Source organism: Lutra lutra, chromosome 2 (assembly GCF_902655055.1).
Source record: "Lutra lutra chromosome 2, mLutLut1.2, whole genome shotgun sequence".
NCBI classification, from domain to species: Eukaryota; Metazoa; Chordata; class Mammalia; order Carnivora; family Mustelidae; genus Lutra; species Lutra lutra.
The window spans coordinates 104,665,737-104,690,515 of NC_062279.1; the positions used below are offsets into that span (position 1 = coordinate 104,665,737).

Sequence of the window (24,779 nt, forward strand, 5' to 3'; positions counted from 1 at the left end):
GAAATTTAAAAAAAATCTTGAGACAAATGAAAAGGAAAACAAAACATATCAAAATGTATGAATGTAACAGTTCTAAGAGGAGAGTTTACAGAGAAAAACAGCTGCATTAAAAAAAAAAAAGATGTAAAATAAAATGAAAAACCTAAATTTATACTAAAAGAACCAGAGAAAAATAAAACCAAAAAATTGTTACCAGAAGAAATTTAGCACAAGATAACAAATAAAAAAGATCAGAGGAGAAATAAATAAAATATGGACTGAAAAGACAATAGAGGGGTGCCTGGGTGGCACAGTGGCTTAAGCATCCCACTCTTGTTTTTGCCTCAGGTCGTGATCTCAGAGTCTTAAGATCAAGCCCTGCACCAAGCTCTGTGCCGGGCATGGGGCCTGCTTAAGATACACTCTCTCTCACCCTCTGTCCCCCTCCTGCTCATGCATGCACGTACTCTCTCTCACTCTCAATAAATAAATAAATAACAAATAAAAAATTAATTAAAAATTTTAAAGAGGTTCACCTGGGTGGTTCAGCTGTCTAAGCATCCGACTTCTGATTTCAGCTCAGGTCATGACTCGTGGATCGTGAGATCTAACCCCATGTTGGGCTCTGCACTCAGCTGGGAGTCTTCTTGAAGTCTATTTCCCATCTCTATCAAAGAATGCATCATCCCTGGAAGGGTCTGAAAAAAAAAAAAAAAGAAACAAAGAACACATCACGAAGAAATGCTAGAAGAGGCAACACCTTGTTTTAATTAGGCAACAAAGTCATTTTGTGAAGATTTTGTGCCTTATCTACCCATATGTCTACTTTAAAATTTAATTCAGAATGTAGATGGTAGTCACAATAATGCCTATTAAAAATAATTGTTTGAATTGACAATAAAATTAGACTCTTTCTGAAAGAACATAATTCTCATTTGGTTAATTGTATTTATGATAAGAATTAGCTTTAGTAATCAATTTGTATCTCATAAGCTGAGTTAAAATATATAGTTCAAGGATTTGATGCAAATGAATTTAAAGCAGATGGTAAGGTAAATGCATTTTTTTTTTTTTAAACTGCATTGGCAAAGATATAGTAGAATTTGTATTATTTCTATTTTTCAACCCTTTCTGATCATACTATGTTAAATAAGATGCCTGTAATTGAAAAAGTAGCAAGCATCATCACTAATAATTGCTGAATTTCTTGAAAGGATTTTAGACACACTTTTCAGAGACAGAAACTAAATAACCCTGGTGAATAACAAATCATTTTGCCATTCAGGAAGCTATTAATTCTTTGCTTTCAGTAAACCTGAAAGAGCTTTCAGATCAATAGAAATATTTTTTATGATATATCACTATATGATTTTAGGTATATAACTAAGAGGAAGTAAAAATAATGTGTTATTGAATAACTGAAGTCCTCCATTTCCACCTACATTGTATAAAAGTATTTGCAAGTGTCAAATCCATAAAAACAAATAATAAAGTACTCATGAGGAATGCTACTTCATGCTACCAATAAATATTCATTTGTGTATGAATAAAACAATTTTTAAAAGTCTAATATCATGTTGAGATGTATTTTCCAATGTATTTTATTTTTAGTAATCATCAAAATTGATTATATATTTTTGATCAATTGTTTAATAGAGTAACCACAATTATTTTAATCCTCTAGACATTTTCAAAATTCGGAAACTTATAAACACACAGCTATAAACTGCAGAGACATATGATCTGTGATTAATAAGTCTATCAAACTTAAATGTATTATGCTAGGATAAAATTTTGTGGGAAAATTGGAATAGAAATACACAAGTATAAAAATATAAATTTCAGCTATATTTTACTATAATGTAGTTTTAATAGACTGAGGTACCAAATTAAATGCTATGACCTGGGCGCCTGGGTGGCTCAGTGGGTTAAGCCGCTGCCTTCGGCTCAGGTCATGATCTCGGGGTCCTGGGATCGAGTCCCGCATCGGGCTCTCTGCTCAGCAGGGAGCCTGCTTCCCTCTCTCTCTCTCTCTCTCTCTGCCTGCCTCTCCGTCTACTTGTGATCTCTATCTGTCAAATAAATAAATAAAATCTTTAAAAAAAAATAAAATAAATGCTATGACCTTTATATTCAGTTGTATATATTTAAAAAGTAGTATGGGGTACCTGGGTGGCTCAATCAGTTAAGCATCTGCCTTTGGCTCAGGTCATAATCCCAGGGTTCTGGGATCAAACCCTATGTGGGGCTCACTGCTCAGCGGGGAGTCTGTTTCTCCCTCTCCCCCTTCCTTGCCCTGCCCCCACTCATTCTCTTTCTCTCCCAAATAAACAAATAAAATCTTTAAAAATAAATAAAAAACATAAATGAATTTAAAATATCAATATTTATAACACACATAGATTATATCATGTGGCACAAGTAAGTTATGAAAAAAATTATATGTCAACTTAAAAATTTGTAAGAGTTATGGAATTCTTAAGGAAATTATTTAAAGGGTATTGGACTAAAAAGGTTTGAAAACTGCTAAGTAATCCAAACTCATATGAGGTGAGTGGTGGATTAAATAAAGTTCTTTGGTGTTACCGAATGTGGAGAGATTTTAATGTCCAAGTCAGATTGTCCCTTGTCCACTCATCCTTCTACCACTCCTCTTCGGTCTTATTTTCTTGCAATAGAGCCTTCTTCTATTCATAACTAGTGATAACTAGCAATGGAGTTTTTCCACACTTCTCTCTCTGTGTATCTCCATATCTCCATTACATTTCATGCTATAGTGATAGTCAGGCTTGCTCTTACTTGACTCCCTTGAGGCTATAAAATCTACTGCAAGTGATTTCTGTGATTTTGTTGTTGTTTTTGTTGTTACTGTTGTTTCCTGAATTACCTTGGTCCCACTCTAATAACTGGGATTTGGATTCATCGAGGTCATGGTTACCCTACTTACCTAGAAGTCCAAATCACTGAGCAATAACTTCTTAGTGCAGCAGCAGCAAGACCCAGGGAATTGGTAATTAGGACAAGGAAAATTATTTTTTCTCTTGAAAGTCTTCATCTTATATGAATCCAATAGTTTCCTCATCAAACTGTACTCATTCCATCTTTATTGCATTATCTACAATATATTCAAAATACGTTCCCAAGCAATACCTATGTTTTATTATTCAACAAAGGATAGTCCAATCAGAGTCAGATCAGAGAAGATGTTTTATGGTAAGGTGGAAAAGAAATAAAAGTTTTCTAAAGGAAGGATCTGAAAAGTTGCTGGCAAGGCAGCCAGGCAGTGTGGGAGCAAAATATTCAAGGAAATATTTTATTTTTATTTATGTTGGCTATGAAATAAATATTGCATAGTTGAATCAGTGGATTTTATGTGTCAGGCACTATTTCCTGCTGCACCCAATCACCGCAGAGCTGTCAGAAGCAAAGTGTGTATTTGAAGAGGCTACCCTCTCTGAACAGAAAAAGAAAAAAAACAAAACAAAACAAAACAGGAGCGTTGACAAAAATGCATCCTGATGAGTGTCTCTCCCTGTTTTTAAAGCTTTTTGAGTTTATTCCAATTTTAACAAACGTGAACCCTGCAGGGAAAGTAATTGAAGGCAATAGTTTCAAAAACACATAGTAAGGCAAGAGGGAAGACTTGTATTTTCTAAGCAGATAACATTACATAGGTGTAATAGATGTCTGAAGAATATAAGATAGAACGGTTTCATTGCAGAGTGGCCACCTTCTCCCTTTACTCAATAGCAAAATACATAGAATGGGATGAGATGAGCATTTTATATTGTGGGTGTCTGGTCACTGACCTGTATGTTGCAGCCACATTGGTATAGATGAGCATCAGGAACAGGCAAATGAGAATGCCCGGAAAACAGCAAATGTCAGGAGAGTACAGGCAGGGAAGCAACAATAATTCAGCACATGCCCCTGCACAGAATTTGATTGGAATTACATGGCAGAAGGATGGCTGATGATAAGGCCAGAGAAGGCCCACCACACACACCTGAGGTTTAGGCTAGGCTTTTTAAAACTGCTTTCCTGGGCAGGCCTCTTTGTATTCCGTTTCCTCTGCCTCATTCCTGAGAGGCAGAGCTCCAGAGACTGAGACATTGGCTTTTGGCTGTTTATTAATTGCCGTATATGTTTGCTGCTGTTATGTGACTCAAGAGCCTTAAGTTATGAATAATTAAAACCTTGACTCTCTATGGGCATAAACTATGACATAATAATAACAGTCCCTTCAGAGTATCCCTTAATACTGTGCGGATACTAAAATTATTTCCACCTCTCTCACATGTCCACGTGCGCACACGTTCTCACTAACATAGTCAAATCACTCATTTTTTAATAATCTCAGTTAAACTGAATGCTTTAAAAAAAGACTATCACTGATTTATGTGTTCTAAAAATATCCTTTTTTATGCTGTAATGAAATAGGTTAAAATAATACTAAGTAGTTAAATTTGTACCATTTCAGCACTTTTGATAATGTCGTAATAATGCACATACTATTTGTCCTAAAAGATAGCAGATAAATGTTTCATCCAAAAAGGGCTAACTAAACAATTTTGAGTGTTTAAAGTCTTCATAGCATGACATTGTTTTCCTTTGTCCAGCATTCAGGCACTCCCTAGATTCCCATGTCTGAGCATGCGTCCATATATTTGTTTCTCCTGTGCCTCTGCTCACCCGTGGCCTCAGCTGGTTGAAAGGAGTGAATTTCTAATGGTGAAATTATAGGCATTTTGACAGGCCAGTGGAGAGATATTCTGAGGGTGGGGAGCTTCCCAGCATCCCTCAAATTTAAATGACAACAAACAGTAGGGTTTAATTTCTTCCGTCCAGGTTTTAGGAAGGTTCTTGTCAGCCAAAGACATTCACAAAACACCTGCCCTATATAAAATATTTCTCTTCACATACTAATTCCCTGCCTGACACTTGACAGTTTTTATAAAGAAAGATGGGAAGCTGAGTATTTGCTCTGTAGAATGGAAATTTGATTCACAGCAATTTACTTATTTAGAATGAAATTCAACCACAGCAAAACTGTTCATTCCTATGGTTTTCGTTGTAAAGAAATCTTGCTTGCACCTCAATTTATGCCAGTTTCTTAATTTTAATAAAGGAGGATATTTGCTGCTCAGTCTTTGAAGTATGTTTGGGTCGGCTTTTAGCAGAAGTGTGAAAGTACAAGCCATTGTTGAAAACAGCTGTAACTGCTTCTTACCTTCTTGTATGGAGAAATGGGGAAGACGAGAATCTAAAAAACTGTGATCGCACCATTTACATTATTTACATCCTGCATTCTAGCAAAATGTAAAGCTCTTGTTTGTTTCATTTCTCAATGCAATCTGAGGTGGAAATTTTTTTTCCCTCCCAGTTAGCTTCAGATTTTGTTTTTCTTTCATAGAATGGTTCTTGCTAATGGGAAATCTGTGGATTGGCTGCATTCTCTCAAAGTAGGCTCCTTACCACACTCTGTATGGATTTTTAGTTGGCCAAGTTGTACACAGTCCAATGCAGAAATGGGAGTGAGAACTCTGAGAATCATACACTGCAACACTTCCATTTATTTGCTGAATCAGTATCTTTATAAAATAAGGAAAATAAATCTGGCCTTTCTTATATACTGTTAAGGTGAAAATGAAATAATACTTTTAATTCCTAAATAAAAGACCTGAAATAATCCTATAAACATAGTTTTTATAATTGTGCCTCTATGCTTCTATTTCTGTCACTTATAAACAAGGTAGACTCAAAATCCTTGAAAGAAAAGACTACATTTTTGTGTAGCATAAAATTTTAAAGGAAAAAAAACATTATTCAGGTATAATTAACATATAATAAACTGCACATATTTTGAGTATACAATTTGATAGGTTGTGTGTACATATTAGTGAAAACATCTTTATAATCAACGTGATGAAAATATCTGTCACCTCTGAAATTTTTCTGATACTTCATTGCCTACCCGCATTTCCATCCCTCAGATGACAAGTGGTCTACTTTACGTCACTGTATTTTTGCATATTTTTTCTAAATTTCACACTAAGTGGAACCAGTCAGTATGTATTCTTTTTTTTGGAGAGGGATTGTCATGTTTTTTTCATCCAGCACAATTATTTGAATCATTTATTCATGTTTTGTGGGTATCGATAGTACATTTTTTGTTGCTGGGTACTATTTCATTGTATAGATGTATCAGAAATTGTTTATGCATTCACTGGTGGGTGGACATTGGTGTTGTTTCCAATTTTAGGCTATTACACGTAAAAACATTATGAACATTTGTGTGCAAGTATAGGGATGGGACAGGTGTTTTCCTCTTTCTTGGAGAAATACCTAGAAGTGGAATGGGTGTATGTTGTTTTTGAAAGAAAAAAAAAAACAACTAACAGTGTTTTCTATATTGGTTGTACCATTTTACATTCCCAGAAAATTAAAAGAATTCTAGTGGGTCCACATCCTCATAAAAACTTAACAGAAGACTTTTTAAATTTTAGTGACTTTAATAGCTATGCTGTGGCATCTCACTATGCTTTTAGTCTGCTGTTTTTATTATTTGCTAATTTGTCAGAAAGGTGGACACTGGGTGATATAAAGTGACAAGAAGTGACAAGAAATCAAATTTTAGTTTTCTAGACCTCTCTGCCACCATAGGGAACTCTGAGAAACTGGAAGAATTATTATGTCCTCCCTATTCTCTCTATAGTTTGATTGCATTTATTTATTCATGATTCACTATTATAATAACTTTGTATAATATTTGGAAAAGTTACATAAGAAGAATAAATATTCATGTTTTTTTTTTCACCTCGTCATTTTTGCTATTCGGATTTTGGTCTGTTTCATCCATTTTCTCAGCCATAATAAAATTACTAACATCTATTAAAGATACACAGTGACTCAGAATTAAGGTAGACAGTTTAATATATCTCATATAATTTTTTTCAGTAATCTTATAAGTAGATATTATTTTCCCAACATATAAATTAAAGCAAAACAAAATGAGAGACTTGGACAAGACTTATATCATAGAGCTAGTAACTAAGAGAACCCAAACTTGATTCAATATATTTCTTACTCCAAAGACTATGTGTCTTGAGTTGTCTGGTTTCTAAAAAAATTCAATTAAAAAGAAAAAATATATAGCTGAATTTTAATGATATTGAAAGCAATTATTCATTAGAAGTCATGAAACTAACTTAAGTGTAATTAGAAAGATGGAGTAAACAGACTTGGAATAATCAGCACAGTAGAGTGAACCAAGCTTCTGGAAACGTGGCTCATATCCCAAGCCTGCTATAGAACAGTTGTGACACCTTGACCAATTATTTTATTTCTCTGATTCATTTAACATCTCTCAGATGAAGCAGTGTTAGAAATCTAAGACAAATTATATCTCTGAAATGTTTTACTCTATTTGGAATGGGGAAACAGTTAAATGGGGTTGAATGACTTCCAGATTCTCAGCTCTTGGGTAGTGTCATTTAAAGTTGATGATGATAAATGACAGGGAGATATAAGAAGATTGTTGACTGGTCAAAATATGGCAGAGGTACATTGGATCTGCTAGTGCCAAGTAACACATTTAAAGAAAAGAAACAATCTACTGAAGTAATTGAACTATGAAGTTTTATTCCTTATTCAGAAAAAGGTTTTTGTTCATTGACACCTGGTTTTTTAAAAATATCAGCTCAGAAGGGCGCCTGGATGGCTAAGTGGGTTGAGCCTCTGCCTTCGGCTCGGGTCATGATCTCAGGGTCCTGGGATTGAGTCCTGCATAGGGCTCTCTGCTTGGCAGGGAGCCTGCTTTCTCCTCTCTCTCTCTGCCTGCTTATCTACCTATTTGTGATCTCTCTCTGTCAAATAAATAAATAAAATCTTTAAAAAAAATATCAGCTCAGAACCACAACAAATGCCACATTATTTTTTTCCCCATCATTGAATTGTTATAATTTATATATAGCAGAAGTAACTCTTTTTAAATTCAATTAATTAACATATAATGTATCATTGGTTTCAGAGTTACAGGTCTGTTATTCATCAGTCTTATATAATACCCAGCGCTCATTACATCAATTGCCCTCCTTAATATCCATCATCCAGTAACCCTATTATTATAAGCAACAAAAAATATGTATAATCCATAAGTCAAACCAAAATTCACAATACCTAGAAACCCTTCTCTTTGTTCATTTTAGCCTTAGACATTAAAATGAAGCAATAGATATTCTAGAAAACATCAAACCAAGATGTTAGTGAATCTGTGTTAGTATCTAGGAATGAAAAGATTAAAAACTATTCTTCAGTGTCAAAAAATAAAAGCTGAGCATTTCCATATTTGAAATTTAAAACTAATTAAATGTATAGATGAGGAAAGAAAACTTGTTCATTAAATCGATGGATTCTAGAACAAAATGTTGATTTTTAGGACAAATAAAAATAAGCTTTTTTTCCTACTTGTGGTTTATAATGTATGAGACTCATTATTACTTTATGTGGTACAGAGTAGATTAAACATACTGAATTTGATCAAGATGATTATGGAGAAATAACTGATATTTGAACCATCAATGAATATTGAATGAATATAAAGATCACTTAGCAGGTATATTCTTTATGTTGTAGTTGACATTGAAAAATAGATTGGGTTTTCCTCAGATTCATTGATGTCAACAATGGAAAAAATGTTGTAGGAGGTTTAGTTGAATTTTCTCACTTTATACCTGAAGAGATTGAGATTTTGGAAATGAATAGAAAATTGGTTATCTCATAAAAGATAGCCAGCATTGCAACAGAAGCATTTTAGGGCTGCTCTCAGGCACACAATGACTTGTATGACTTTTGACATGATACCAAGACTTTCTAAGACCATTTTTTCATATGTAAAATGTCAGTGTTACTATGTATAACTAAAAATTTGAAGAAAAATTTAAATAATATTTCATCAAATCTAATACATAATTTATTCTAATAGTCACCTTTATTTTTTTATTTTTTTTAAAGATTTTATTTATTTCTTTGACAGAGAGAGATCACAAGCAGATGGAGAGGCAGGCAGAGAGAGAGAGAGAAAAAGAGAGGGAAGCAGGCTCCCCGCTGAGCAGAGAGCCTGATGCGGGACTCAATCCCAGGACCCTGAGACCATGACCTGAGCCAAAGGCAGTGGCTTAACCCACTGAGCCACCCAGGTGCCCCTAGTCACCTTTATTTTTTGCATCACTAAGAAAAAAACTATAATTCTTTCACTTAGAATTGTGGATTTTATTCATATTTAAAGAGATATTTGAGGTTTATCTACTTTTTTTTTAAAGATTTGATTTATTTATTTGACAGAGAGAGAGCACAAGCAGGCAGAGAGGCAGGCAGAGAGAGAGAGGGGGAAGCAGGCTTCCTGCTGAGCAGAGAGCCCTAAGAGGTTTATCTAAGTATTAAAATTAAAATTAAAATATAAGAAAAATACAGTGATTTAGTTATTCCCCAAATTTATCATTTTCAGAGCATGACTATTTTAAATCACTTTGAAACTCAAATTGGTCAATGTTCATATTGTTGCTCTTTTTATGTTTGTTAGTCTTTTTAAATCATAGTACTGTCCTCTGTGCAGTTGAAAGCGCTAGTATTGAAGATTTTCTTAAGAAAGTGATGCACTAGGGGCGCCTGGGTGGCTCAATGGGTTAAGCCTCTGCCTTCGGATCAGGTCATGGTCTCAGGGTCCTGGGATCGAGCCCTGCGTCGGGCTCTCTGTGAAGCAGGGTGCCTGCTTCCCTTCCTCTCTCTCTGCCTGCCTCTCTGCCTACTTGTGATTTCTGTCTGTCAAATAACTAAATAAAATCTTTAAAAAAAAATGATGCACTATTATCTCTGGGATTTTCTCCCACATTGCTAGCACTCATTCAAGAACTGTTTTTGCTCACAATTTACTATTTATCTAAACATAAAATTTCACTTTTTCCTCTCTCATGTCAATTACTGAGTGGTAGAATGTGAACAACTTTTATTCAAAGTCAATAAATAGAAAGTTTCTAGCAAATTGATGTTCAATGTCTTAATGATGGTCTTGCTCTGTGGAAAAATCAATCCTATCTGCCCCTGTTTTCTTTGAAGTTTCCTTCATCTATTTTAAGGGATCCAGCGATATTCATGCCTTTAGTTATAGAGCTTTGTTTATGATAAGCAATTTCTTCCACATAGTTCAGAAACAAAATGTAACAGAGATTATTGCAGTTATGGGTATCTTGCTTTCTTAGATCCTTAAAGCATTTGGCTGTGGCATTTCAAGAAAATATTGAATTGTGCTAATTCCTCTAATGAATTGTACATTTACTAGTATCTGATTTAGAGCTCATTTCCATGTTTATCTGCATACACTTGTTTTGTATCTGTGCACTTTTCCACACTTTTTAAAGAGATTTTATTTATTTATTTGGCACAGAGGGAGAGAGATCACAAGCAGGCAGAGAGGCAGGCAGAGGGAGAAGGAGAAGTAGGCTCCCCGCTGAGCAGAGAGCAGCATATGGGCCTTGATCCCAGGACCCTGGTATCATGACCTGGTCCGAAGATGGAAGCTTAATGACTGAGCTACCCAGGTGCCCTAAATTTTGCAAAATTCAATAGTTTGACATATTGTAATATTTTTTTATTTTTTAAAAAGATTTTATTTATTTATTTGACACAGAGAGAGAGAGAACACAAGCAGGGTGAGTGAGAGAGGGAGAAGCAGCCTTCCCACTGAGCAGGGATCATGATGCTGGACTCCATACCAGGACCCCAGGATCATGAACTGAGCTGAAGACAGATAATTAATGGCCAGCCACCCAGGTGCCCCTGTAATATATTTTTTTAAAGATTTTATTTATTTATTTGTCAGTGAGAGTGAGGGAGCAAGCAAGCACAAGCAGGGGGAGCAACAGGTAGAGGGAGAAGCAGGCTCCTTGCTGAGCAGGAAGCCAGATGTGGGGCTCGAACCCTAGGATCATGACCTGAACCAAAGGCAGACACTTAACCAACTAAGCCTCCCAGACGTCCCGGCACATGGTAATATTTTAAAACTCTTTTTAAACAGCATTAAGCTTAATATGTGTAGTAGTACCAAGTGGGTTGAAATGAGAAAAGTTTGAGCAGCGATGACCAAGTGTGCCCATGTACAAGTAATATATAGACAATGTCTTGACTACAAAGACTGTAAGAGGTCATCTATTTTAAGAGGAATCTATGGCTATTACAGCATTAATGAAGTATGGTATATTTAAGATCTAACAATGTCCGACTCACCAATGATTAATATGTGGTAGCCACTGTTGTTATATTTTGGGACATTTGATATTCTTTGTTAGTTTCCTAATGGTGCAACTGCTTACTCCTAAGACAGTGATATTATACACTGAACAGACATGGTTTCTTTGGAAAGTCCAGGTACCCTGTCTTTTCCTGCCTTGATAAATCATACTTTGATTATTCTCAGAATTGAACTTTTGCCATAGTTCTTATTATATAAAACAATAATTCATTGCTCCCTCAGGATATTTATAGAATCCAGAACTTATATCATCTGGTCACAGAATCGTTTATAAACACATTTTTATAATGAAGAATATATTCGTTTTGACCTGGTGATTAAAGGACTTTTTATCCATTTGTGAGTTTTGAAATATTAATGAGGGAAAAGCTTCTTATTGCTTAATCAATTTTAGATCTTGTGACTTTAATGGTCTTGCATGTTTTCAAATACTTGAATAGTTGAGCACGGTTTCAACACCATATCTGATGTAGTTACTTAACTAGAAGCCATTTGCCCCTCATATTTCTTCTCTTCTAATTTCCATTTATTTTAACAGGCCAACTCTTAAGGTGGAGTGCTATATATTAGATAGGCAAAGCTCATGAACAACTGTGAAATAGTTATGTATATTACTGTCTGTGTAGGCCAGAAAGGAAGAAAATGTTATTAAAGTACATAGGTGTCAAAGCTCTTTAATGATAAACTTATAAAAATTGGGTTCTATAATAGCTGAAGAAAAGGCCTATTTTGGAAGCCATGATGACATAGATGGCATCTACCCAGTGAATCTGGGGATTCATCTTCTAAGATGTGGCCTTGTGAGTGAGGGCGGTGATTCACATATTCACAAGAGTGACCTTTGTTACACAGACCAGCGAGTGACCCTTCTGCAAAAACAAATAAATAGATCGATAAATTTTCTTTGAAATATATAGATGTTTAATATAATAAATATACAGATCAAAGGTTTTCACTTTCTCCTTTTAACATAAGTACTCTCTGTATCGGTATACCTATTTCACCCACTGGGAAAGCTATTCTCCATTTTTTAACAAGCCATTAGACTATATTATCCCATTATTTTTTAATACTTTTTAGAGGTTTTTTGTTTTGTTTTGTTTTCCAAATGAACTCCACCTATTTTTTTTTAACTATTTACATTTTTTTTATTTTTTCAGCATAACAGTATTCATTATTTTTGCACCACACCCAGCGCTCCATGCAATCCATGCCCTCTACAATACCCACCACCTGGTGCCCCCAACCTCCCACTCCCCACCCCTTCAAAATTCTCAGATCGTTTTTCAGAGTCCATAGTCTCTCATGGTTCACCTCCCCTTCCAATTTCCCTCAACTCCCTTCTCCTCTCCATCTCCCCTTGTCCTCCATGCTATTTGTTATGCTCCACAAATAAGTGAAACCATATGATAATTGACTCTCTCTGCTTGACTTATTTCACTCAGCATAATCTCTTCCAGTCCCGTCCATGTTGCTACAAAACTTGGGTATTCATCCTTTCTTTTTTCTTTTCTTTTTTTTTTTTTTTACAGCTTTATAAACATATATTTTTAACCCCAGGGGTACAGGTCTGCGAATCGCCAGGTTTACACACTTCACAGCACTCACCATAGCACATACCCTCCCCAATATCCATAACCCCACCCCCCTCTCCCAACCCCCTCCCCCCATCAACCCTCAGTTTGTTTTGTGAGATTAAGAGTCACTTATGGTTTGTCTCCCTCCCAATCCCATCTTGTTTCATTTACTCTTCTCCTACCCCCTCAACCCCCCATGTTGCATCTCCTCTCCCTCATATCAGGGAGATCATATGATAGTTGTCTTTCTCCGATTGACTTATTTCGCTAAGCATGATACCCTCTAGTTCCATCCACGTCGTCGCAAATGGCAAGATTTCATTTCTTTTGATGGCTGCATAGTATTCCATTGTGTATATATACCACATCTTCTTTATCCATTCGTCTGTAGATGGACAACTAGGTTCTTTCCAAGTTTGGATATTGTAGACATTGCTGCTATAAACATTCAGGTGCACGTGCCCCTTCGGATCACTACGTTTGTATCTTTAGGGTAAATACCCACCAGTGCAATTGCTGGGTCATAGGGTAGTTCTATTTTCAACATTTTGAGGAACCTCCATGCTGTTTTCCAGAGTGGTTGCACCAGCTTGCATTCCCACCAACAGTGTAGGAGGGTTCCCCTTTCTCCACATCCTCGCCAGCATCTGTCATTTCCTGACTTGTTCATTTTAGCCATTCTGACTGGTGTGAGGTGATATCTCATGGTGGTTTTGATTTGTATTTCCCTGATGCCGAGTGATATGGAGCACTTTTTCATGTGTCTGTTGGCCATCTGGATGTCTTCTTTGCAGAAATGTCTGTTCATGTCCTCTGCCCATTTCTTGATTGGATTATTTGTTCTTTGGGTGTTGAGTTTGCTAAGTTCTTTATAGATTTTGGACACTAGCCCTTTATCTGATATGTCATTTGCAAATATCTTCTCCCATTCTGTCAGTTGTCTTTGGTTTTGTTCACTGTTTCCTTTGCTGTGCAAAAGCTTTTGATCTTGATAAAATCCCAAAAGTTCATTTTTGCCCTTGCTTCCCTTGCCTTTGGTGATATTCCTAGGAAGATGTTGCTGTGGCTGAGGTCGAAGAGGTTGCTGCCTGTGTTCTCTTCGAGGATTTTGATGGATTCCTTTCTCACATTGAGATCCTTCATCCATTTTGAGTCTATTTTCGTGTGTGGTGTAAGGAAATGATCCAATTTCATTTTTCTGCATGTGGCTGTCCAATTTTCCCAACACCATTTATTGAAGAGGCTGTCTTTTTTCCATTGGACATTCTTTCCTGCTTTGTCGAAGATGAGTTGACCATAGAGTTGAGGGTCCATTTCTGGGCTCTCTATTCTGTTCCATTGATCTATGTGTCTGTTTTTGTGCCAGTACCATGCTGTCTTGATGATGACAGCTTTGTAATAGAGCTTGAAGTCCGGAATTGTGATGCCACCAACTTTGGCTTTCTTTTTCAATATTCCTTTGGCTATCCGAGGTCTTTTCTGGTTCCATATGAATTTTAGGATTATTTGTTCCATTTCTTTGAAAAAAATGGATGGTACTTTGATAGGAATTGCATTAAATGTGTAGATTGCTTTAGGTAGCATAGACATTTTCACAATATTTATTCTTCCAATCCAGGAGCATGGAACATTTTTCCATTTCTTTGTGTCTTCCTCAATTTCTTTCATGAGTACTTTATAGTTTTCTGAGTATAGATTCTTAGTCTCTTTGGTTAGGTTTATTCCTAGGTATCTTATAGTTTTGGGTGCAATTGTAAATGGGATGGACTCCTTAATTTCTCTTTCTTCTGTCTTGTTGTTGGTGTAGAGAAATGCAACTGATTTCTGTGCATTGATTTTATATCCTGACACTTTACTGAATTCCTGTACAAGTTCTAGCAGTTTTGGAGTGAAGTCTTTTGGGTTTTCCACATATAGTATCATATCATCTGCGAAGAGTGATAGTTTGACTTCTTCTTTGCCGATTTGGATGCCTTTAATTTCCTTTTGTTGTCTGATTGCTGAGACTAGGACTTCTAGTACTATGTTGAATAGCAGTGGTGATAACGGACATCCCTGCCGTGTTCCTGACCTTAGCGGAAAAGCTTTCAGTTTTTCTCCATTGAGAATGATATTTGAGGTGGGTTTTTCATAGATGGCTTTGATAATATTGAGGTATGTGCCGTCTATCCCTACACTTTGAAGAGTTTTGATCAGGAAGGGATGCTGTACTTTGTCAAATGCTTTTTCAGCATCTATGGAGAGTATCATATGGTTCTTCTTCTTTCTTTTATTAATGTGTTGTATCACATTGATTGATTTGCGGATGTTGAACCAACCTTGCAGCCCTGGAATAAATCCCACTTGGTCGTGGTGAATAATCCTTTTAATGTACTGTTGAATCCTATTGGCTAGTATTTTGGCGAGAATTTTTGCATCTGTGTTCATCAAGGATATTGGTCTGTAGTTCTCTTTTTTGTTGGGATCCTTGTCTGGTTTTGGGATCAAGGTGATGCTGGCCTCATAAAATGAGTTTGGAAGTTTTCCTTCTATTTCTATTTTTTGGAACAGTTTCAGGAGAATAGGAATTAGTTCTTCTTTAAATGTTTGGTAGAATTCCCCCGGGAAGCCGTCTGGCCCTGGGCTTTTGTTTGTTTGGAGATTTTTGATGACTGTTTCAATCTCCTTACTGGTTATGGGTCTGTTAAGGCTTTCTATTTCTGCCTGGTTCAGTTGTGATAGTTTATATGTCTCTAGGAATGCATCCATTTCTTCCAGATTGTCAAATTTGTTGGCGTAGAGTTGCTCATAGTATGTTCTTATAATTGTCTGTATTTCTTTGGTGTTCGTTGTGATCTCTCCTCTTTCATTCATGATTTTATTTATTTGGGTCCTTTCTCTTTTCTTTTTGATAAGTCTGGCCAGGGGTTTATCAATCTTATTAATTCTTTCAAAGAACCAGCTCTGAGTTTCGTTGATTTGTTCTATTGTTTTTTTGGTTTCTATTTCATTGATTTCTGCTCTGATCTTTATGATTTCTCTTCTCCTGCTGGGTTTAGGGTTTCTTTCTTGTTCTTTCTCCAGCTCCTTTAGGTGTAGGGTTAGGTTGTGTACCTGAGACCTTTCTTGTTTCTTGAGAAAGGCTTGTACCGCTATATATTTTCCTCTTGGACTGCCTTTGCTGGGTCCCACAGATTCTGAACCGTTGTGTTTTCATTATCATTTGTTTCCATAAATTTTTTCAATTCTTCTTTAATTTCCTGGTTGACCCATTCATTCTTTAGAAGGATGCTGTTTAGTCTCCATGTATTTGGGTTCTTTCCAAATTTCCTCTTGTGATTGAGTTCTAGCTTTAGAGCATTGTGGTCTGAAAATATGTAGGGAATGATCCCAATCTTTTGATACCGGTTGAGACTTGATTTAGGACCAAGAATGTGATCTATTCTGGAGAATGTTCCATGTGCACTAGAGAAGAATGTGTATTCTGTTGCTTTGGGATGAAATGTTCTGAATAGATCTGTGATGTCCATCTGGTCCAGTGTGTCATTTAAGGCCTTGATTTCCTTGTTGATCTTTTGCTTGGATGATCTGTCCATTTCAGTGAGGGGAGTGTTAAAATCCCCTACTATTATTGTATTCTTGTCGATGTGTTTCTTTGATTTTGTTATTAATTGGTTTATATAGTTGGCTGCTCCCACGTTAGGGGCATAGATATTTAAAATTGTTAGATCTTCTTGTTGGACAGTTCCTTTGAGTATGATATAGTGTCCTTCCTCATCTCTTATTATATAGTCTTTGGCTTAAAATCTAATTGATCTGATATAAGGATTGCCACTCCTGCTTTCTTCTGATGTCCATTAGCATGGTAAATTCTTTTCTACCCCCTCACTTTAAACCTGGAGGTGTCTTCGGGTTTAAGATGAGTTTCTTGTAGGCAACATATAGATGGGTTTTGTTTTTTTATCCATTCTGATGCCCTGTGTCTTTTGATTGGGGCATTTAGCCCATTAACATTCAGGGTAAGTATTGAGAGATATGAATTTAGTGCCATTGTATTGCCTGTAAGGTGACTGTTATTGTATATTGTCTCTTTTCTTTCTGATCTACTACTTTGAGGGTCTCTCTTTGCTTAGAGGACCCCTTTCAATATTTCCTGTAGAGCTGGTTTGGTATTTGCAAATTCTTTCAGTTTTTGTTTGTCCTGGAAGCTTTTAATCTCTCCTTCTATTTTCAATGATAGCCTAGCTGGATATAGTATTCTTGGCTGCATGTTTTTCTCATTTAGTACTCTGAATATATCATGGCCAGCTCTTTCTGGCCTGCCAGGTCTCTGTGGATAAGTCTGCTGCCAATCTAATATTTTTACCATTGTATGTTACAGACTTCTTTTCCCGGGCTGCTTTCAGGATCTTTTCTTTGTCACTAAGAATTGTAAATTTTACTATTAGGTGACGGGGTGTGGACCTATTCTTATTGATTTTGAGGGGGGTTCTCTGAACCTCCTGAATTTTGATGCTTGTTCCCTTTGTCATATTGGGGAAATTCTCTCCAATAATTCTCTCCAATATACCTTCTGCTCCCCTCTCTGTTTCCTCTTCTTCTGGAATCCCAATTATTCTAATGTTGTTTCGTCTTATGGTGTCACTTAACTCTCGAATTCTCCCCTCGTGGTCCAGTAGCTGTTTGTCCCTCTTTTGCTCAGCTTCTTTATTCTCTGTCATTTGGTCTTCTATATCGCTAATCCTTTCTTCTGCCTCATTTATCCTAGCAGTGAGAGCCTCCATTTTTGATTGCACCTCAGTAATAGCTTTTTTGATTTCAACTTGGTTAGATTTTAGTTCTTTTATTTCTCCAGAAAGGGCTTTTATATCTCCCGAGAGGGTTGCTTTAATATCTTCCATGCCTTTTTCAAGCCCGGCTAGAACCTTGAGAATCGTCATTCTGAACTCTATATCTGACATATTACCAATGTCTGTATTGATTAGGTCCCTAGCCTTTGGTACTGCCTCTTGTTCTTTCTTTTGTTGTGAATTTTTCTGCCTTGTCATTTTGTCCAGATAAGAGTTTATGAAGGAGCAAGTAAAATACTAAAAGGGTGGCAACAACCCCAGGAAAATATGCTTTAGCCAAATCAGAAGAGATCCCAAATTGTGAGGGGGGAGAAAGGGGATAAAAAGGGGTTCAAAAAGAAAAAAAAAAGAAACTATTTAAAAAAAGAAAGCCGATAAAGAAAAAATATAAAAAGAGAAAATATATATATATATATTAGATAAACTATTTAAAAAACGTTAAAAAAGAAAACGGTAAAAGTTAAAAAAATTTAGCAGAAGAAGAGAAAAAGAAAAAAAAAATTGAAAAAGAAAAAAAAATTAAATTAACTGCAAGGCTAAAAAATCATGGGGAGAAAGCCATGAGTTCCGTGCTTTGCTTTCTTCTCCTCTGGAATTCCGCCGCTCTCCTTGGTATTGAAACTGCACTCCTCGGTAGGTGAACTTAGTCCTGGCTGGGTTTCCCGTTGATCTTCTGGGGGAGGGGCCTGTTGTAGTGATTCTCAAGCGTCTTTGCCCCAGGCGGAGATGCGCCGCCCTTACCCGGGCCACGCTGAGTAATCCACTCGGGTTTGCTTTCGGGAGCTTTTGTTCCTTGAGCGCTTTCCGTAGAGTTCCGGAGGGCGGGAATGAAGATGGCGGCCTCCCAGTGTCTGGCCCAGAGGAGCCGAGAGCCCGGGGCCCCACTCCTCAGTGCGCCCTCAGAGAACAGCGCCCAATGACTCCCGTCACCCTGGCCTCCGGCCGCGCTCAGAGCTGACCGAGCCTGCGACCGGTTCAAGGCAACCCCGAGCTGAGAGTCACTCCTCGGCTCTGTCTCTGCAGCCGGCTTCCCCGTTCTAATACCGGTAAGCTCTGCGACACTCAGACACCCCCGATCCTTCTGTGACCCTGCAGGACCTGAGGCCGCGCTGACCCCGCCTGGGCTTCACCCCAGTTAAGCCTCTGGAGCGATGTCCCTCAGCGGAACAGACTTTTAAAAGTCCTGATTTTGCTCCGTTGCTCCGCCGCTCGCCGGGAGCCGGCCCCTCCCCCCACGGTCTATCTTCCCGTCGCTTTGGATTCACTTCTCCGCCAGTCCTACCTTTCAGATAGTGGTTGATTTTCTGTTTCTAGAATTGCTGTTCTTCTTCTCTTCATTCTCCCGTTGGATTTGTAGGTGTTTGCAATCTTTAGATAAGCTATTTAGCTGATCTCCCGCTACCGGAAGTAGTCTCAGCCAGCTACTTCTCCGCCATCTTGACTCCTCCCCTGAACTCCACCTATTTTCATTCACTTCTCAGGTAGAGCTTTAAGTAGAAAAGCTTAGAGTCTGGACTCAGAGACTTAAAAGGAGCACTTCTCCTTGTAAAAACTTATTTAACCTTGAGCAAGTCACTACATCTCTAGCAGCCTCTGTTTTACCTAAAAATATCTTCATTAAGGCATTTTGGGATGATTAAAGAATATGCATGAAAGCATCTGGCACACAGTAAGTGTTCAATTGTTTGTTTTCCTTCATTATTATTTTGTTTCAGTTAGCTCTAATTATTTAAATATTTGTATTTTTTATACTGAATTCCATTTTTGTTCAATGACTGTGCAGTTAGTTAATCATATTTTTGGCCGCAAGCCTTCATTCTCTCTGAACCCACACTCTTAACCATGTGACTTTTCAGTTTTTGTTAAAACAATGGGATATATATATTCCTGCTCCTAAGCATGGATTTAGCCATGTGACAGTCTTTAGTAAATAGAAATAAAATAAAAGTGAAAGTATGCCTTAAGAGGTCTTGTATGTTTTTACTTGCTCTATTAGGATTTTCTTTCCTTTTTTTTTTTTTTTAAAGATTTTATTTATCTGAGAGAGAGAGAGAGCACAAGCAGGGGGAGATGCAGGGAGAGGGAGAAGCAGGGTCCTGTTGAGCAGGGAGCTAACATGGGGCTCAATCCCAGAACCCTGAGATCATGACCTGAGCCAAAGGCAGATGCTTATAGGACTGAACCACCCAAGGGCCCCTCTATTAGGACTTTCAAACTTAGTTTAAAAAAATGTAGAGGAACATACATGCATTAATTATGGGACATATTCGTGCAACTTTAGTCAGTGTTTATCTAAAATTCTAATTTAACTGGTGTCCTGTATTTTATTTGACAATCTTATGTTCTATGCCTCTACCACTTCCATAAGAACATACCAGATAGCACTTTGGTCCTATGTAGGAAGACTACGAAGAACAGGTGGAACACAGTGGCCCTAGCTCAACTGCAGCATGAAATCGAGATGCCAAAACAAACAAACAGAGACATCTATCATTACTCAATTATGTATGCACAGATAACATGATTGTGTACTAGGAAAATCAAAGAGAACCTAAAAATTTTGGAATAAATAAGTGATTTTAGTAAGATTTCTAAGTAAAATTAAATATGTAAAAATGTATTTCTGTATATTACCAACAAAGAAATAGAAACTTAAAATTTTAAATATAATATCATTTATAATGTATCTAAAAACATTGATTACTTTGAAATATACCTAATAAAAATACACAGAACTCTATAATGACAAATAAAAATGAGCACTGGGTATTCTATCCAACTGATGAATCACTAAACTCTACCCTGAAACTAATAATACACTATGTTAATTAACTTGAATTTAAATTTTTAAAAAAGTTAAAAAAAAAGAAAAAATTTTTTGAGAAAATTTTAAGAAGAAATAAATTGGGAGATATACTATGTTTCTGGATTAGAAAATTTTGTATGTTTAAAAATATCCAGTCTTTCCAACTGATCATTAGATTCAACATTATCCTAACAAAAATCCTAACACTTTTACTTACCTGTTGATGTGACAATTAGTTCTAAAATTTATTTAGAAAATGTATGGCCCAAAAATAGGTGAGGCAATCTTGAAGAAGAAAAAAGTTGGAGGACCTACAATACCAGATAATAAGATCCACATAAAGCTATGTAATTGACAATATATAAATGGATCAATGGATAGAATAGTGAGTCCAAAAAAGATCTTATATAAATAGAATCAGTTTATATACAGGAAAAGCAACATTGCAATGCAGTGGGGAAAAAAATCTGATATTATGAATAAATAAAGTTGGGTCAATTAGACATTTATTTGGGGGAAAATATGTATCTTGTCACCAATGTTACCTCATATCACAAAGATAAAATCATTATGAATTACAAATATACATGTGAAATGCAAAACAATAAAGATTTAAGAAAAAAATAGAAGTGGTCTTAGAGTCTTGGAGTGGAAAAAATTTCTTAAATAAGACAAAGAGACAGTAAATTTAAAACAAAAGATAGCTAATTGGACTATAGTAAAATTTACCACTTCTGTTCATCAAAAGGCATCATTAAAAAGTAAAAAGGCAACCCATAGGTTGGGAGAAATGTTTATCATATATATTATTTATACATTTATTATATATTATCCTTATATCCAGAATATATAAAGAACTATAAACCACTTGGATAAAGACTGACAAGCTCACAGAAAATGGGCAAAAACTCTAAATGGACATCATAGAAGAGAATATTCATGAAGACCTTAAATGTAATTTTCAACCTCATGAGGGAAGTGTCCATTAAAATCACTGGCTTGGCATGAAATAATGGAAAAATCACCAAGTGTATGTGAGGACATGGAACAATCAGACTTAAACCCTGAAGGCAGGTATTTAAAAGTATATAACCACATTGGGAAACTGTATTTACTGAAGCTGAAGATACCTATACTCTCTGACTCAGAAATTCCATTCCTAGTTCTGTACTCAACAGAAATGTGCACATTCATTCACCAAAACACCCTGACTAGTATGTGTACAGGCAAAACTCTCATTAAGAGTAAAATAGAGTGGTGCCTGGGTGACTCAGTCGTTAAACATCTGCCTTCTGCTTAGGTCATGATCTCAGGACCCTGGGGTTGAGCCCTGCTTTAGGCTCTCTGTTTGGTGGGAAGCCTGCTTCTTCCTCTCCCACTCTTCCTGCTTGTGTTCCCTCTCACTGTCTCTCTCTCTGTCAAATAAATAAATAAAATCTTTTTTTTTCAAACAAAAGGTAAAATGGATAAAACTGGCAAATTCAGAAAATGGAAAATAACATAGGAATGAGAAGAAACTATCACTGCACACAACAGTAGATAAATATAACCATTAAGCAGAAGAAGCTGACACAAAAAGAGGACATAATTTAAATTCATTAAGTCAACTGCAAAGACTGACCAAACTAACGTATTCTATTTCAGTGAGAATGGTGATCACACTTTGCAAGGAACAGTGATGGGTCTGGGAATATGAGGGGTATTCTGGCACTTTAGGAGGGTCTGTTTGTTGATCTGGGTACTGGTACTCTGTTCAGTTTATAAAAACTTAGGAAGCTTTACCTGTGTGTGTGTATCTTTTTTTTGTTTTACACTTCAATGAGAAATTTAAGTGAAAATAGAATGGTATAATGGATGCCAGAAAAGAGTACATATAGTTCCAGGGGAGCATTGATGACTGTTCAAACCAAAGCATGAATTTAACTAAATGAATGTGATTTGAAAAAGTTTCTTTGCTTTTGCAAAATTGGGAAGAGCCATTATTTTTAATTAAAATAAGGTAAAATTGATATATAACATATGTATGTCAGATATACAACATAATGATTCAATATTTGTATATATTGTGCAATGATCACCAACATAAGTCTAGTTAACTTCTATCACCATAGATAGTTACGAATTTTTTCTTGTGATGAGGACTTTTAAAATTTAGCAATTTCGAATATGGAATACATTATTAACCATAGTCACCATGCTGTACACTATAAAGGAGAACCATTCTTTCTGAATTAAAAAAAGATGAATATAACTCTTATTTTTTTAAATGAATTTCTTAAGATTTTATTAAAGTACAAATAAATCACTTGATAATTTCTTGATGGCCAACTAGATCTTTTAGAGCAAACCTCTCATGAAGGACAATTACAAGTTTTTGGAGAAAATGTTTTAAATATCTTTTCATTTAGCTAACGTAATAGTGAACTACCACCGGGCTAAGATTTAGAAAGCTATGGGAAGGTAAGCAAGATGAGCACGTAGACTTTTTGGTAATTTCCATGATTAAGAGATAAAAATTCAATCTGGAGGCCCATGAAATGTCAAGTCTTGGTTAACATGACTTGCTTTGTGCTAGGCACCTGAAGCAACTCCAGATAGTAACTCTGAGTAGTGGTAACTCCACACAATAACTCTGGATACTACCAGCCCGGTGCCCCACCAGCTGAGGCTTGTTATTTTTGTTATTTGGTTATTTATCTTTTAGTGACTGGCTGTATTAGTTTAATGAAATCTATTTCTCCCTTCATAGTTTTGAACCTCTGATATTGTTCCTCAGAGAAGTGCACCCTTGAGTATGTCCAGTCACCCCGGGGTTACATTGTTTATGGCAGGGTTCACTTTCTTTCTTTCTCTGACAACACCCAGCTTAAAAGGTCCATTGATTGCTGGCTGATTGCTCCATAATTTTTCAACTATGCCCTAAGTATGATGGGAGGTACAACTGCAAGCTTATCTCTCAGTTAAATCCCTCATCCAGGAACTGAGCACTCCGTGGAGGAAAGGGACTGCAGTGTGCAATCTTCTCCAATTGTCTCTCCTGGCATGGAACCACTGCCTACTGAGCCCTGGCAAGAAAAAAAAAAAACAACAAAAACAAGCCCTTGTTTCTTTCCTGCTTATACGAACAAATATTTTTCTTTTTTATAAAAGCTCTTACTCATCTATTTATGGGTAACAATAGATTTGACTAGTAATAACTTCAAATATATAATTCTAGAACAGTGCCTAGGTGCCTCAGTTGGTTAAGTGTCTGACTCTTCTTCTTTTTTTTTTTTAAATCTTAAAAATCTTAAAAGATTTCATTTATCTATTTATTTATTTGATAGAAGAGAGAGAAAAAGAGAGGGAGAGGGGCAGAGGGAGAGGGAAAAGCAGCCTCCCAGCTGAGCTTGAAGCACCAGTGAGGTCTCAATCCCAGGACCCTGAGATCATGACCTGAGAAGAAGGCAGACGCTTGATTTTAGCTCAGGTCAAGATCTCAGGATTGTGAGATCAAGTCCCACATTGAGCCCCACAACTGCTTAAGATTTTTTTTCTTTCCCTCTCCTTCTGCCCCTCCCCAATCAATCAATCAATCTATATAATTCTTTAGAAAAATTTCCAGCTGTATTTCCTTCACTAATTCAATTACAATATCCTAAATTACATTTTTTACTTTTTTATTTTTTAGAAACTATCTGATGCAATTGGTGAATAATTTAAATACCTGGTATAACTATACGCAGGGTGAGCATTAAAAAATAGCAATAATTTTAAAAGCAATAATCAAGTTTCCTAGATTTAGACATATATGTGTAAGCATGGTAAATCATGAAATCATGAGGGATATTGAATCAAAATAATTGTGTTAAGCTTGATCAATCAATTCCCTTCTTCTTTCCCTTCTTCCTTCCTAACTTCCTTCCTTCCTTCTCCTTTTCCTACATTTCTCCTCCCTATAAAACAATCTTATAACCTACATTTATAGGATATATTTGAATTAAAATATAAGAAAAAGCAACAACACCGATAAGAGACCTCTTGTTCATGCCCCAATTTTTTAAAATTATATCCAAAAAACTGTGTAGATAAAAAAATACAGAGAACTTATTTTCTTTGAAGTGATGAATTTTGATTGATTAATTCAACCCATGCCCATAAAAAGTTAAGCAAATTTAAACAGAAATGAATTGAAGGTGCTCAGGGAATTCTGCCAATACCTTGAGTCAAATGAAATTTAATCCTTCTAGAGGTCAGACTTGGCAAAGAGAGATTCCTTCTCTGTTTCTGCTTGTGAGAGTCAC

General features: G+C 36.3%; 1 long non-coding RNA gene across 1 annotated transcript in view; it reads right to left on the bottom strand.

The window, feature by feature from the left end:
- Positions 1 to 551: 551 nt before the first annotated feature.
- Positions 552 to 24,779, bottom strand: part of LOC125094270 (uncharacterized) — an 81,949-nt gene continuing 57,721 nt past the window's right edge. The window contains exon 3 of the long non-coding RNA XR_007125434.1: positions 552 to 677. This is a non-coding gene — a long non-coding RNA (uncharacterized LOC125094270). The remainder of the gene's footprint in view (positions 678 to 24,779) is intronic.